Source organism: Corvus cornix, chromosome 2 (assembly GCF_000738735.6).
Source record: "Corvus cornix cornix isolate S_Up_H32 chromosome 2, ASM73873v5, whole genome shotgun sequence".
Classification (NCBI taxonomy): domain Eukaryota; kingdom Metazoa; phylum Chordata; class Aves; order Passeriformes; family Corvidae; genus Corvus; species Corvus cornix.
In genome coordinates this window covers 49,949,566-49,961,649 of record NC_046333.1, presented here as the reverse complement: position 1 = coordinate 49,961,649, position 12,084 = coordinate 49,949,566, and positions in this window count along the sequence as shown.

The following is a 12,084-nucleotide window of genomic DNA, read 5'->3' as shown; positions in this document are numbered from 1 at the left end:
TTTGGTTTGTTTTTGCTATGATATTTTAAGCAAAAGTTAATTCTTGCTCCTTACCAGCCACATGGGCCTTTATAGCTTCATGTAAACGAAAACATATTCCAGGAGGGGAAGTTATGCCAACACCTGCAGAAGACACGATTCAGGCAGGCGAGCACTCCTGGGCTGTCCATGTAACCTTTATTTGGTCCATGTCACAGGGCCACTGCACTGGTGTCCTGGATGACCAAAATAGCTCACTTGCTATTTTTTCTGGGCAGGAATCTGATTAACACCATGGTGACAGCCTCAGTTTCCTCCCACGGAGGCCTGGGAGCTCACATCACCCCACACACTAGCAAGGGGTTCAGGTGCTTGACCCCATCAGGGTCTCTCCAGTTTACCAATGTTATTCCCTGATGAGAAAGAAGTCCTGAGCTTACAAGACCTCAGGAACTTCAGTAGGAGCTGTGCAGGTCAGAGTCTCACCTCACCACTGCTCCCTGCTGCCCTGGGGCCCCAGAGGCCATGCTGGGAGAGCAGTGTCCTTAGTACTCATCGGAGGAGATCCGGATTAGGGGAGTGAAGGGTACGTGCTTGTTTTCCTGCTGCCTCTCCCACACGGATGCAGGATGTTGGTCTCAGTTGTCAGCAAGCAGCACCCCATGGATGCCTCTGTTTTGCAGACATACAGGACATGTCCCCCACCCATGGGAGAGGCATTGCTGGACTGTATGTGCCGAGATCCATCATCTTCTCCCAGTCAGCATGAGGGAAGAGGCCAGTGCTGGAGCTGCTAACATGACACGGCTGCAGACGGACAGGTGACATTTTGGTACTTGGATCTCTTGCTCCCATGGCTGCCAGAAACTCAATTGCCTCAGTCCAAGTGTCTCATTTAAGAGTTCAATGTTAACAACTGCTCACTGCATCCTACACTCACCACAGCTCTTCTACTGATGGTGTTACAAGATTCCAGTGTTGGCTTCCATGGTATTCAGCACCCTTCACCCCACAGGACTGCAGGGAAACTGCAAACCACTCTGGAATGTCACCAGCAGGGAGAAACACACCCTGAACACTGAATTTCTTTGATTTAGGAACAAACAATAAAAAAAAAATTATTCAATCCACAGTGAAAAAAATACTGTATCATGACAACTTCATAACAAGAAGATACATTTGTGTTGCAGTCTCTCAAAGTTGCATCAGTTGCCTGAGGTTTTTCTGTTTATTTTTCCCTGATGAAATGGGCTAACATAACACTCTCCATATCATTACTACTTATTGCTGGGATATTTGCATAGCACTGACAGCCATAAATTATGCCAGAAGAAATAAGAAAACAGTATTGTTGATGTATCCCAGGATATGAACAAAATAAGGTTTTTAGCCAGACCTACATTATTAAACCCACTAGGTCTAGCTGGAAAAAATCAATAAGCTTTCAACTACATCAGTCCTTCCCCAGGTCCAAAATAGAAGCAGCAGCCTTGAAAAAATAAAAAGCTACTGAGAACAACTGATCTAAAATTTTGTTAGATTTGTATCAGTAAGACCACCCAAGAGAAAACAGATGGTATCTGTGATACTGAAGGAGATGCTAAAGGGAAATGAGAAGGCAGATAATTATAGTTTGTGGAGTAAGTAGGACAGTCAGTGAAAGAAAAGGTTAAAAATTGTCACAGAATCTCTCTCTTTTATTGATGACCTAGAGAAGGTGAATTTATCACGAGGCTTGCTGCCCATCCCTACATCAACTCTATTCCTTTCAGTCCCTATGATCCAGGCCCTTGGGATGACAGCAATGCAAAGACATCTTCTGAAAGAGCCTGGAGATGACACTCTTACTTCCACAACCAGAAATTTTTCTGGTGTCAAGATCTTCTGCATTTTGCTTTAAGGCATCAGTGAATCCAGAAAACTGAACCTGTAAAGCTGTTCCAGAAGAACTCATTAATGCTGATTTCTAATCAAAGGGTATCTTGTCCTGTACCCAGCTGAGAAAGTCCTGAATTCTCTCTCCCATCACAAACCACACATAATTCAATAAATCCAACATGGAAATGTCTTCTGTTCCCAGACAGATTGTGGTTTCTCACCTTCCTCAACCTCACAGGTTGGCCCAGATTTCCAGAAAGACTGGGAAAACATTTTGTCACACTCGGCTAAACTTCTGGACCTGCAATCAGAGCCATCTGCTCTCCCACACTGCTGAAGGGCCTGTGCAGACACATGTCCCGCAGCCCCTCGCTTGGAGGAAGGAAAGGGGATCCTGCTTTCCCAAGGGCTGGGGCAGGCACCAATGCCATTGCTTCAGCCCCCTCTTGGTGTCCCTCCAGCTGGCACACAGCCTCCCTGCCAGGCCCGGGGGAGCAAAGCTCGTGAACCACATCTGGCACAATTCCGCTGCTCCTCAGAGAAATGTGCGATGAGTACTAAAATAACCACAGCAGCCAGATTTGTAGGGATGCAGTCCCTAGAGATCCCAAATAGGCCAGTAGCTTGTCAGGGGAATGCCAGCAAACACTCCAAAGACAGAGGGAGAGAGAGAGAAGTAGCAACCCCAAGAGAAATATAGGACATGAAAAAGAGGACAGAAAGATAATTCAGAATACCCGATCATTCAAGGTCATGTGTTGTCCCTTCTTGCACCAAACTGCACTTACGTAACTCTCATGTGTTGCCCCTCTTACAGTCTCACCAGATCCCTGTTACTGATGAGCAGAGACTGCTTTAATTCAATTTTTTTTCTTCTATTTCAGCTTTTAAGTGCATTTTGTGCATAATCACATCCACAGTTCTCTACATGTTTTTCAGTTTTGTGGGGGTGAGTTTTAGTATTTTTATAATAACTGGCTATAATTTAATGATTTTTGTAGCATCTGTGTCATATTTATGTTATAATTTAGTGGTTGTTACAGCAACTATTTTTTTTCTTTTAAAGAAACCTTCTTGAAACAGCAGCTCATGGTGATCTTCTAAACTGAAGGATTCTTGAGGCAAAATGCAGCTCAGATGATACAGGCACGCATCTGGATGATTTATTTAAACTGAATAAAACTGTCCTCCCTTCAAGCACTAAAAAAGCAAACAGACACATGTTTATGCTCTGCTTGTGTGCAACTTCACCTTTATGCATTACTAAACTTGAGTAGGATGGATGAAATGCAAGAATCAGATGTAGGTAAGAAGAATCAGCATGGATAAATCAAAGACATGGATATATTTACTGAAGAAGTCCTAAAGCAGCTGGTTCTCATGACCCTAAACTCCAAATGGCTTCAACAGGGTGTGGGAGAGGTCTGAGAGCTGCATGGGCAACTGACTGAAGAGAAACACATGGTGGTGCTGATGCTGCAAAGCAGCCCTGGAGTTTTAACATGAAAAAAGCACAGAGGAAAAGTGTGGTTTTCTGGGGCATATTAATCCTCAGGAAGCAAAAGGACAGCTTCTTCCCATATCAAAGGAAGAATCCACTAGGGACAATTTTAATAGTATAGATGGGAACCTAAATGTAAGCTAGATGAAAAGCACAAAAGCATGGCCTTCTACAGACAACAAAGCAACAACCTGCCAGTCCTGCATCAGTGGGAGGTCTGAACCATGCTGTAGATGACATTTAAGCTGGAATTTTGTTTCCATACTGCAGTTCATGTTAACTTTTCTCACCAGAACTCACTTAAAATATCAGGAACCCAGAGATATTTTGAATTCCCAAGGGGTTTTAGTCCATCCCATAAAATGGAAGAATCCAGATAAACCCCCAAGATGAACAAGATTCTCTCATCACAGCTGGAGACACCTTCCTGTTTGGAGAAGGTGTTTGGAGACAGTATCATTATGTTACTGAACCACCTCTCACCAACCACTTTTTGCTGCTGTGCTAGTCTGTAATGGACAGAAATACATTCTTCTTCAGAGGCAAACAAAAACGAGAAATCACCCAGCTCAGGAAAATAATATTAAACAGATAAAGTGATACAGCACTGTGAAAAACACCTGACTGCTGAATAAAAATATCAAGTGTGCTCTACTCCCCAAATGCAGAGGTGGCTTCGTTAGTGCAGCATTTGCTTAGTGAAGGGCACATGCCTTTGACACAAGAGTGCCAAATAAAACAATGAAATGAAGAACTGTCTTAGTACTTAAGGATTTACCCAACATTTGGAGTAAACCCTTTGAGGGATCTTCTTCTTTGTTCTGTCAGACCTATGACCTTACTGTCCTTTGACTCAGAAACAGAGATGACACTTAAGGAAGACATTAAGATGCCTGAATATGCTGGATGAGTTCTGACAGCAGGGACTTAGTAGGGTGAAGTGGTGCTGTCTCAGCCCCGACATAGGTATAGCAATGAGAAGCAGGTAAAAGAGATCTGAGGTCCATTCCTTTCTTTCTTAACAAAAAACTTCTTTGCACCAATAGCCAGAATTGAGACTAGAAACAAACCCTGGCCTGCTGCTGATAAGAAGAGGACAGGAGAGTCTGTCTGACTTTGTCAGCCTGCTTCTATCATCACTTGTAATAGTTGATAGCAATCTTTTATCCCTCATGCCAGCAATCCCACTGAACAGTGCAAGGCAGCATCACAGTGCACCCACAGTTGCCAATGCTCCAGATCTGTCCACTCCTAACATGACTTATGGCCTGCTCTCTCTAAATCATGTGGAGAAATATTTCCTGGGGAAAAGCAGCCTTCAAGAACACTTTATTCAGCATGCATATTTAAGACTGGATCCTCTAAAAGATTGGTTCATATTTAAAATGGTTTCCTACTGCTGAAGCAGCCTTGTTCTCCATCAGCACTGCAATTATTGCTCTGTCAGCTGCTGTGTCTCTCGCTGTGGCATCAACAAGGAAGCAGCACCAAGCACACTGCCAGCTGCTATGACTTGGGCTGCTCTAGAGAAACTGTGCCATCAAGTTTCAATACACCTCTAGGAGAAAAGCCACTCCTGTGGCAACAGGCTGGCAGCTTCCCGAGCTGCCATCTCTCACTCATACATAGAAGGTGGAAATAAAACACAAGATGGTGCCAAAAACACTTTCCAGCTGATACTGGGAAGTAAACAAATTATTTTAAACTTGAAAATCTACCATCATTTAAAATTCTCTGCAGAATTAAGTTTAGATTTACTTTTATGTTTGCTTAGAATTCAGCATACATTCTGTAAAGCAGAGTAACTGCAAATAGTCTATTTTAGGATTCTTCACTTACTCTCTTTCTTAAAATAAAAAAATAAAACAGAACAGTATAAAACCCGCTCTATCCTCATTCCTAACTGTTTGCTTCTCTTACCCTCTTGCAGAAGGGTTCTTGACCTATGTGAAGTACACAGTTAAAAGGAAACTATTAGCACACTGGCAGAACATTTCTCTTTGTGTAAACTGTATAGTAAAAAACAGGTGCAAATAAAAAAAAAAAGAACAAACCAAAGCTAATACCTGGCCAATAATATAACACCATTTTCAACTGATGGCTGTCTTGATCAGCACCAACAGAAACCCACAATTTCAAAAGGGCAAACCCTGAATTCAGATTGCAGGCTGGGAAGCCAGATGATAAAAAGAGACAAATCTTGTGACTCCAAGAAGAAACTTTGGTGAAAGATAAGCTGTGATCTATCAGCTTTATCTTTCTTTTAGAGAAACTGTACCAAGCCAATTCGACTGACAGAAAATTCCTGTGTGCTTAAGGGATTAATTACTTATTGCAAATACCAGTATCTGACTGTCAGCCTGTGCAATGTCCCTAATGCAGATGTTTGGGCACTGATAGCAAAAAGCACTGACAGTAGACTCCATAAGCAGCTACTTTGTAGGATAAAATAGGAAGCTAACTTTAAATGTGTAAGCCTACATACTGCTTAGCTTACATAAAGTCAGAAATGCACTCCACACCAATACAAATGGGCTGATTTTCACAGTGATATATCTGCCACTGTACTGGAGCTGGATTTATATAGCTCAAGAGCAAAGCAGAAAATTCAGACTAAGCATGAGACTTCAGGGCTTCACCCTCAAACTCTGGGTTATCATCTGACACTTCAAGTAACAAACAAGGTTTGTTTCTTCTATTTCCAGTTTACTAGACACCCATTCTGCTGTTAGTGTCATTTGCTTGCAAGAAGACTACTGGAAAATAAAGAGCTGTTCCTATAGATGAACATACTCCTGAGCACCCTTGTTGCTTTAAATTTTTATGCGAGGGCCTGGTATGCATTTAGTGCCATCAAGGGAGAAGATCAGACGATGAAATTGCTTCCCAGCTTGTCCCCACCCTGTGCACAGATGATGCTGGTGATGCAGCAGAACTGGCTGGCAGCAGCAGGTTGTTTTCCCAGCTAAAGAATCATAGCTTTTTCTATGCATTCCTCATGCACGTGCAGAAGTGCTGAATTCACATTACTGGCAACTCAGGGCTGTAGGTCTTCTCTTTGCAAGAAAAGAAGCTAGGCTATTCTAATAAGGAGATATTTTGAAGAAAGATGACTTGCTAGAGGCACATAGCATTATCACCGAACCAACTGCTTCAATATGTATGTCAGGTGTCTAAAGAAGTTATGACACTGGTTTAAGATTTTATATTAGGAAAGAAGTTAGGTTCTTTAAATTTAACTTCTGAATTTTTAGCCACTTACTGTTCATGCTTTCAAGGTTTTGCTCATAATCAAATCATCTATTTCTGAAAGATTCTTACTTCACCACAGCAGCTAACTTTACCACAGCTGAGCCACGCTAATAGAGCAGGGTGAGAACACTGACTGTGCTTTACAGAAACCACAGAAAGAAATAACAGATACATCAAAACTTGGCATTCTGTCTTTCTCTTTGTCCTGTGAATTTGTTTCACCAGGAGATTGCTGATTTGGATGAAATGTCTCCATCTCTTCCTCTCTCTCTCTCCCCTGTTCTTTAGCAGGATATCAAAGGAAAGTACCAGCTCATGATATCTCAAGGAAAAAAATGACTGTTCTGGCTCCTGGACAAATGATGTAGGAATGACAATGGAACTGTGTTTATTTAGTCTACATAAAAGGCTGGGGGTGGATCTGACTGCAGTCTTGCACTCTCAGAAAGAAGTTAGAATGAAGACAGAGCCAAACTTCTCATTTGACACAGCAAAAGAACAAGACAATGACCACAAGTTGCTACAAGGTTAATTCTGGTAATGGAAAGGTTTTCCCAGTGAGAGTACTCAAGCACTGGAATCAAGTTGGTGTGGCCCTTCATCCTTAGAGACATTCAAAATTTGACGGAATGTCTATCTGGGAAAACTGCTTTGGCTTTCAAGCTGAAGGTTGGATCAGATGACCCCCAGGAGTCCCCTCCAGCCTGTGTCCTCCATGTTTCTGTGACAGGCAGAACACAGCTCGTCACACAGCTCACAAGCACAGGAGGAACAGTGACACAGCCAACACATAGACCTGGTGATGATCACTTAGCAAATCGACTTACATCAGAACCTTTGTGTGCAAATTTCCTTTGTGATGCCCAGCTTTTCTCCCCACCCTTACACTTCCACCATACAAGGTCTTGGTCAAACCATCCTTTACTGTTCTGCTATGTGTTTATAAAGACTTAGGATTTCTGCTTCTTAGAATTTCTTGGAACTCTCCCAGGGAATCACCTGGGAGGGCATTCAGCAGATGGTATCCATTTTCCCCTCAAGAGGTGATGGTTTCCACCTGGATGTGATAAATAGAAACTCTTCGGGATGCGATGGTAATGAGAACCCACAGCAGACATAACATAAACCCAATAAAACCTGCAATTAATCTGAAAGCTATTTACTCTCCCACTGCTTACACCCCAGTGTTAGTCCACAAGCGTTAACATGTCCCATTAATCACAGAGTTATTAACTTATATTTGCTGTTGAAGTTTGCTGGGTTTATTTCAGACTGAAGAACAGACGTGGCAGTGGGTCAGGTACCAGCACATTGCCATGATCCCCTTCCCATGGAAACAAAGTATAATACACACAGTCTCCAAGAGGCTGCTTTCCTGCTAGTTATCCACCTCTCCAGAGAGACACGCAGGTGCCTTATACATAACAGGACAAGTAAGCTTGGATTTGTCTGAAGGAAGCCTTAGACCACTTCACTTCCAGGATCTAGAATTCTCCCTTTTTCTCTTCCAGGCTTAACTAAAAGCAGCCCAATTTCAGACCATTTCTGAATCCTGGTCCTGAATAGAAAGACTAGGCTTTTGATCAAGCCTTTCATGTACTACTATTCAAAATATCATTACCCTGCTATTTTCAGCTTCCAGTTGTTTCTTTAATACATTAGATGTAACAAACTCTCCTTATCCTAATCCTCTATCAGGCTTAATTCAGAATGGATTTTAAATGTGACGAAAGGCAATTCTTACAGTTAAGATCTTTAGAAATCCCAAGACATAGCTTTTGAACTTAGAAGTATTTGCCTCTTTTACTATTTTTAACAGGCTGTCCTCTGAAATGCACTTTCCTTTTAAATTTTGTGTCCTGGGGCTATTTTAGTTCTTTGTTTTGTTGTTTTGGGTTTTTTCCCCTCACCTGTCTACAAACTTTAGAGGGACAAACTTCACCAAGCCTATCTTCTCTGGCAAGCACTATTCGTGAGACAATTCAAAAGACATGGACATCAACTGAGTTAACAAGGGGACATGCTATTGTAACACTCCAATGTTATTTTCCACTACTGCATGGTATATCTGGTGGGAATCATAAAGAATGGCTCAAAAAGCAAGGCTGGACATAGAGCCACTCCACCCAGGACAACAGCTTTGCACTTGCCTGTAGCTGCTTTTGCTTGAGTAAGTCTCCCTTCTAGGTAGTTTCCAAATAGAAATTTAACTTCCTAGGCTCAATCCAAGAGCTTTATGCCATTTGGATTTTTGGTCGGAAGGTTTGTCAAAGAATACATTCATTATCTGTCTCTCCACAAGGAAAGATGAACAAACCGTTATTTGCTTTGTAACCACTTGTTAGATTTATTAAACTGAACATGAGCTATGTCTTTGTGCTTTTGCAGGAGCTAATTTCTGACCTAGTTGTGGGTTGCTCTAGACACAGTACTTAAACGGCCTATTTTCCTGTCCTAATTTCCCTTTCTCTATCTACAATGCTCCACTTCACTAAAGAAATAAATAAAAATGCCAAACAGTTTCGTACATTTTTTCTTCTCTGCAGAGAAGACTCTCCGATCCATAGACAAGTTCATTTTGTATGCCAGACTTGCATCTCCACCGTGTCTGGCTCGTAATGATCAGTGACAAGAAACACCACCAACAACACCTTGTGTGTCAACCTGTAAGACAGCAAAGATCCACGCAACAGCTACACCTACTCATGCTATTCCTCACTGCCTGGTGCCAGAAAGGGCATCTTTAAGGTTGGGGATGGAGTGGCACAAGTGCAATAGCACTGCTGGGAACTGGTTTTGTTCCAGGAAGCAGGGAGAATTTCATGACTGTAAGCAAACATCACAGCACAGCCAATTCATTACTAACACGTCAGGGAATAACTGGGGTATGTCCACAGGACATTTGTGCTGAATTTGAGGAAAAAAAATCTCGATTGTTACAGCAGATAACATTTTAAGTGTATGTTTAATTGACTCTGTGTGTTCAGGCATAGGTTACTGACAACTAAGGTGACGAACTGACAGGACTCAATAACTGAGGCAGTTCAGGTGACTGAGATGACTCAGATTTTCCTACCCAGTGACACAAGAAATGACTGGACATTGGAAACTCTACATCCATGGAGAAACGTGATTGATGATAAACAGCATTTTACTTCACAGACTTTGTTGACAGATTCTATGGTTGTCACCAAACTTCAGACATACTTAAGTGGGACAGGAACATGCTTGTACCGGTTTGGCTTTAATGGTCAACTGCCATGGAAGGATAAGCACTTTATTTACTCCAAGTAAAGCCAGCTGAAACCCTGTCCTGTTGTGCATATACACTATTCACCTCAAGACTAACACCTAAATAGGTCAACTGTACACAATAAATACTACTCCTGGAAACACCTGGCTATCTTTAACCCTATTTTCCCCCTCCCTGGTTTTGATGTGCATGAGAGACTTTATATAAATGAAGGGAAGAAAAATTACTTTACAAGACAAAGAGTGAAATGAAATACCTTAAGTGGTGTCAACAATGTATTGTAAACCTGGGAAAAATAAAGTGATAAAAATCAATTTCTGCAAACAATGTTTTACTCACAACATTTTAGACACCATAATAGTAGAGAATAACAAAAAAGATCAACTGTCTTCATTTTAAGACAATACTATATATATTAGGAGAACTTTGTGCATACTTGAGCCTTCACTTTTCAAATTTGTGCCTCAGAAGTGACACAGACCTTTAGATTTCAGACACAGAAAACAGAAACCAGCAGTACCCATGTGGGGTCACAGCCTACAGAAACAGAAGAGATTTGCCTGTAAGCTGAGTTTTCATTTAGTCTGTTACACTAAAAGGGTTCATGCAGTTATCCTCTGGAAAACAATCCAGCTGATGGAGTTTACTGGGAAATGAAGAGTAAACTACTCAAACAGCTTCATTTTAAGCTTTTCAGACTAGTAAGAAGTGTGCCAGAATTGAGCCCCAGTAACTCTGTGCTTCCATTCCCCTCTGCCTTTGCAGAAGCTTTTTTTTGTACTGTCTCGTAAGTGCACGTCAGCAGCATTACAAGTGCCCAGTGTACTCTCCCCCCACGGCAGTTTCCCATGAAAGCAAAACTAATTCACACTGTAGCTCCTCCTGTCGCCAGCAATGCCATTGAAACACTCCACAGAAGGGCAGGAGAACAAAGACTGTGCAAGGAAGCGGAGAATAAGCACCAGAAAGACAAAAAGTGAGGAAAGAAAAGCAAAAGGCGTACTCTGCTCTCGGTTATGTCCGGCAGCTCTGGATCTGTGTAACAGATGGAAGTGCAGAATTTATCCCCTATAGAGACAAAGGCTCAGAAGATAAATACCCAGGATCCTCACTCGGACCAGCTACTTAAGAAATCTTTCAAAAAATTAAAGTATCACTATCTATGTTTTCCTTACAAAGAGGGACAGATTTCCCTCCAACTGCAGGAGAGTCTTTTCATAACTAGCAAGTTATAATTAACCAGTTAAAAGAATTGAGCCAGTTTAGTGCTGAAGCCTGATGAGAACTGGGAGACACACTCTTGACCACCACCAGAAATTACAGACGTCAGCACAGCTGACTGCTGTATCAGCAAAAGTGTCATTTTAAATCCAAACCATATTATTCCAAGTTTCTACTATAGCTTGTGAACAAAATTGGAAAGGGGATGGGGGAAGGACCCCTGCTACATTTCTCATAGATCTATTTAGTTAATTGGAGCCTTTGAGTGCTTACATCAGCTGAACTCTGCCCCAGAGTTTATGGTCAGGGCTGGGTATGAACCAAGTTGCATCAGACGTGGCTAGATGCCTACCTGAACATGAAGCAGTGAACATGTAAAAGGTACTTCCCACCCACAACAGGCTATAGGAGCTGGGTCTTTTAGTAAGAAACACCAGCATTAATTAAGAAAGTGGAGGTACTGCTTTTAATAATTAATAGTGAAAGAGATCTTCTAAAAAGAAGGGCAGTGGATGATCATATTGAATAATTCAGCACTATAGCCAAAGCAACAACGGCACAGTAACTTTAGATGTTAGCATTTGCAACAAAATCCAACAAAAACATTTGATATGCTGACGGCTGCTTATGTTCAGGAAAGGGCATACATCCAAAATACACTTTCATATCAAGTGGACAATTTCTGAAACCGGTCTTTACAATAAAATTATAAATGCTAGTAAAATTGCACTGAACCAAGTGACTTTATACTGGGTTTATGCTCTGCCAGAGCTGGGCCCAAAAGATCAGAACCATGGCTCAGAAAAGGAAGTAGCTCCCGTCAGTAAATCTGCATTCCCAATAGGCCAAATTAGCCACAACATTACGTCAGTTTAATTACCATGGAAAAAAATCTCAATAGATTTTTAACTCTTCCTGTCATTTCTCAAAACTCCAGCAGCAGGGATGTCAAGTTTAGAAACAAACAAACATAAAGCTTCAGCACATGTTGAGCATTCAG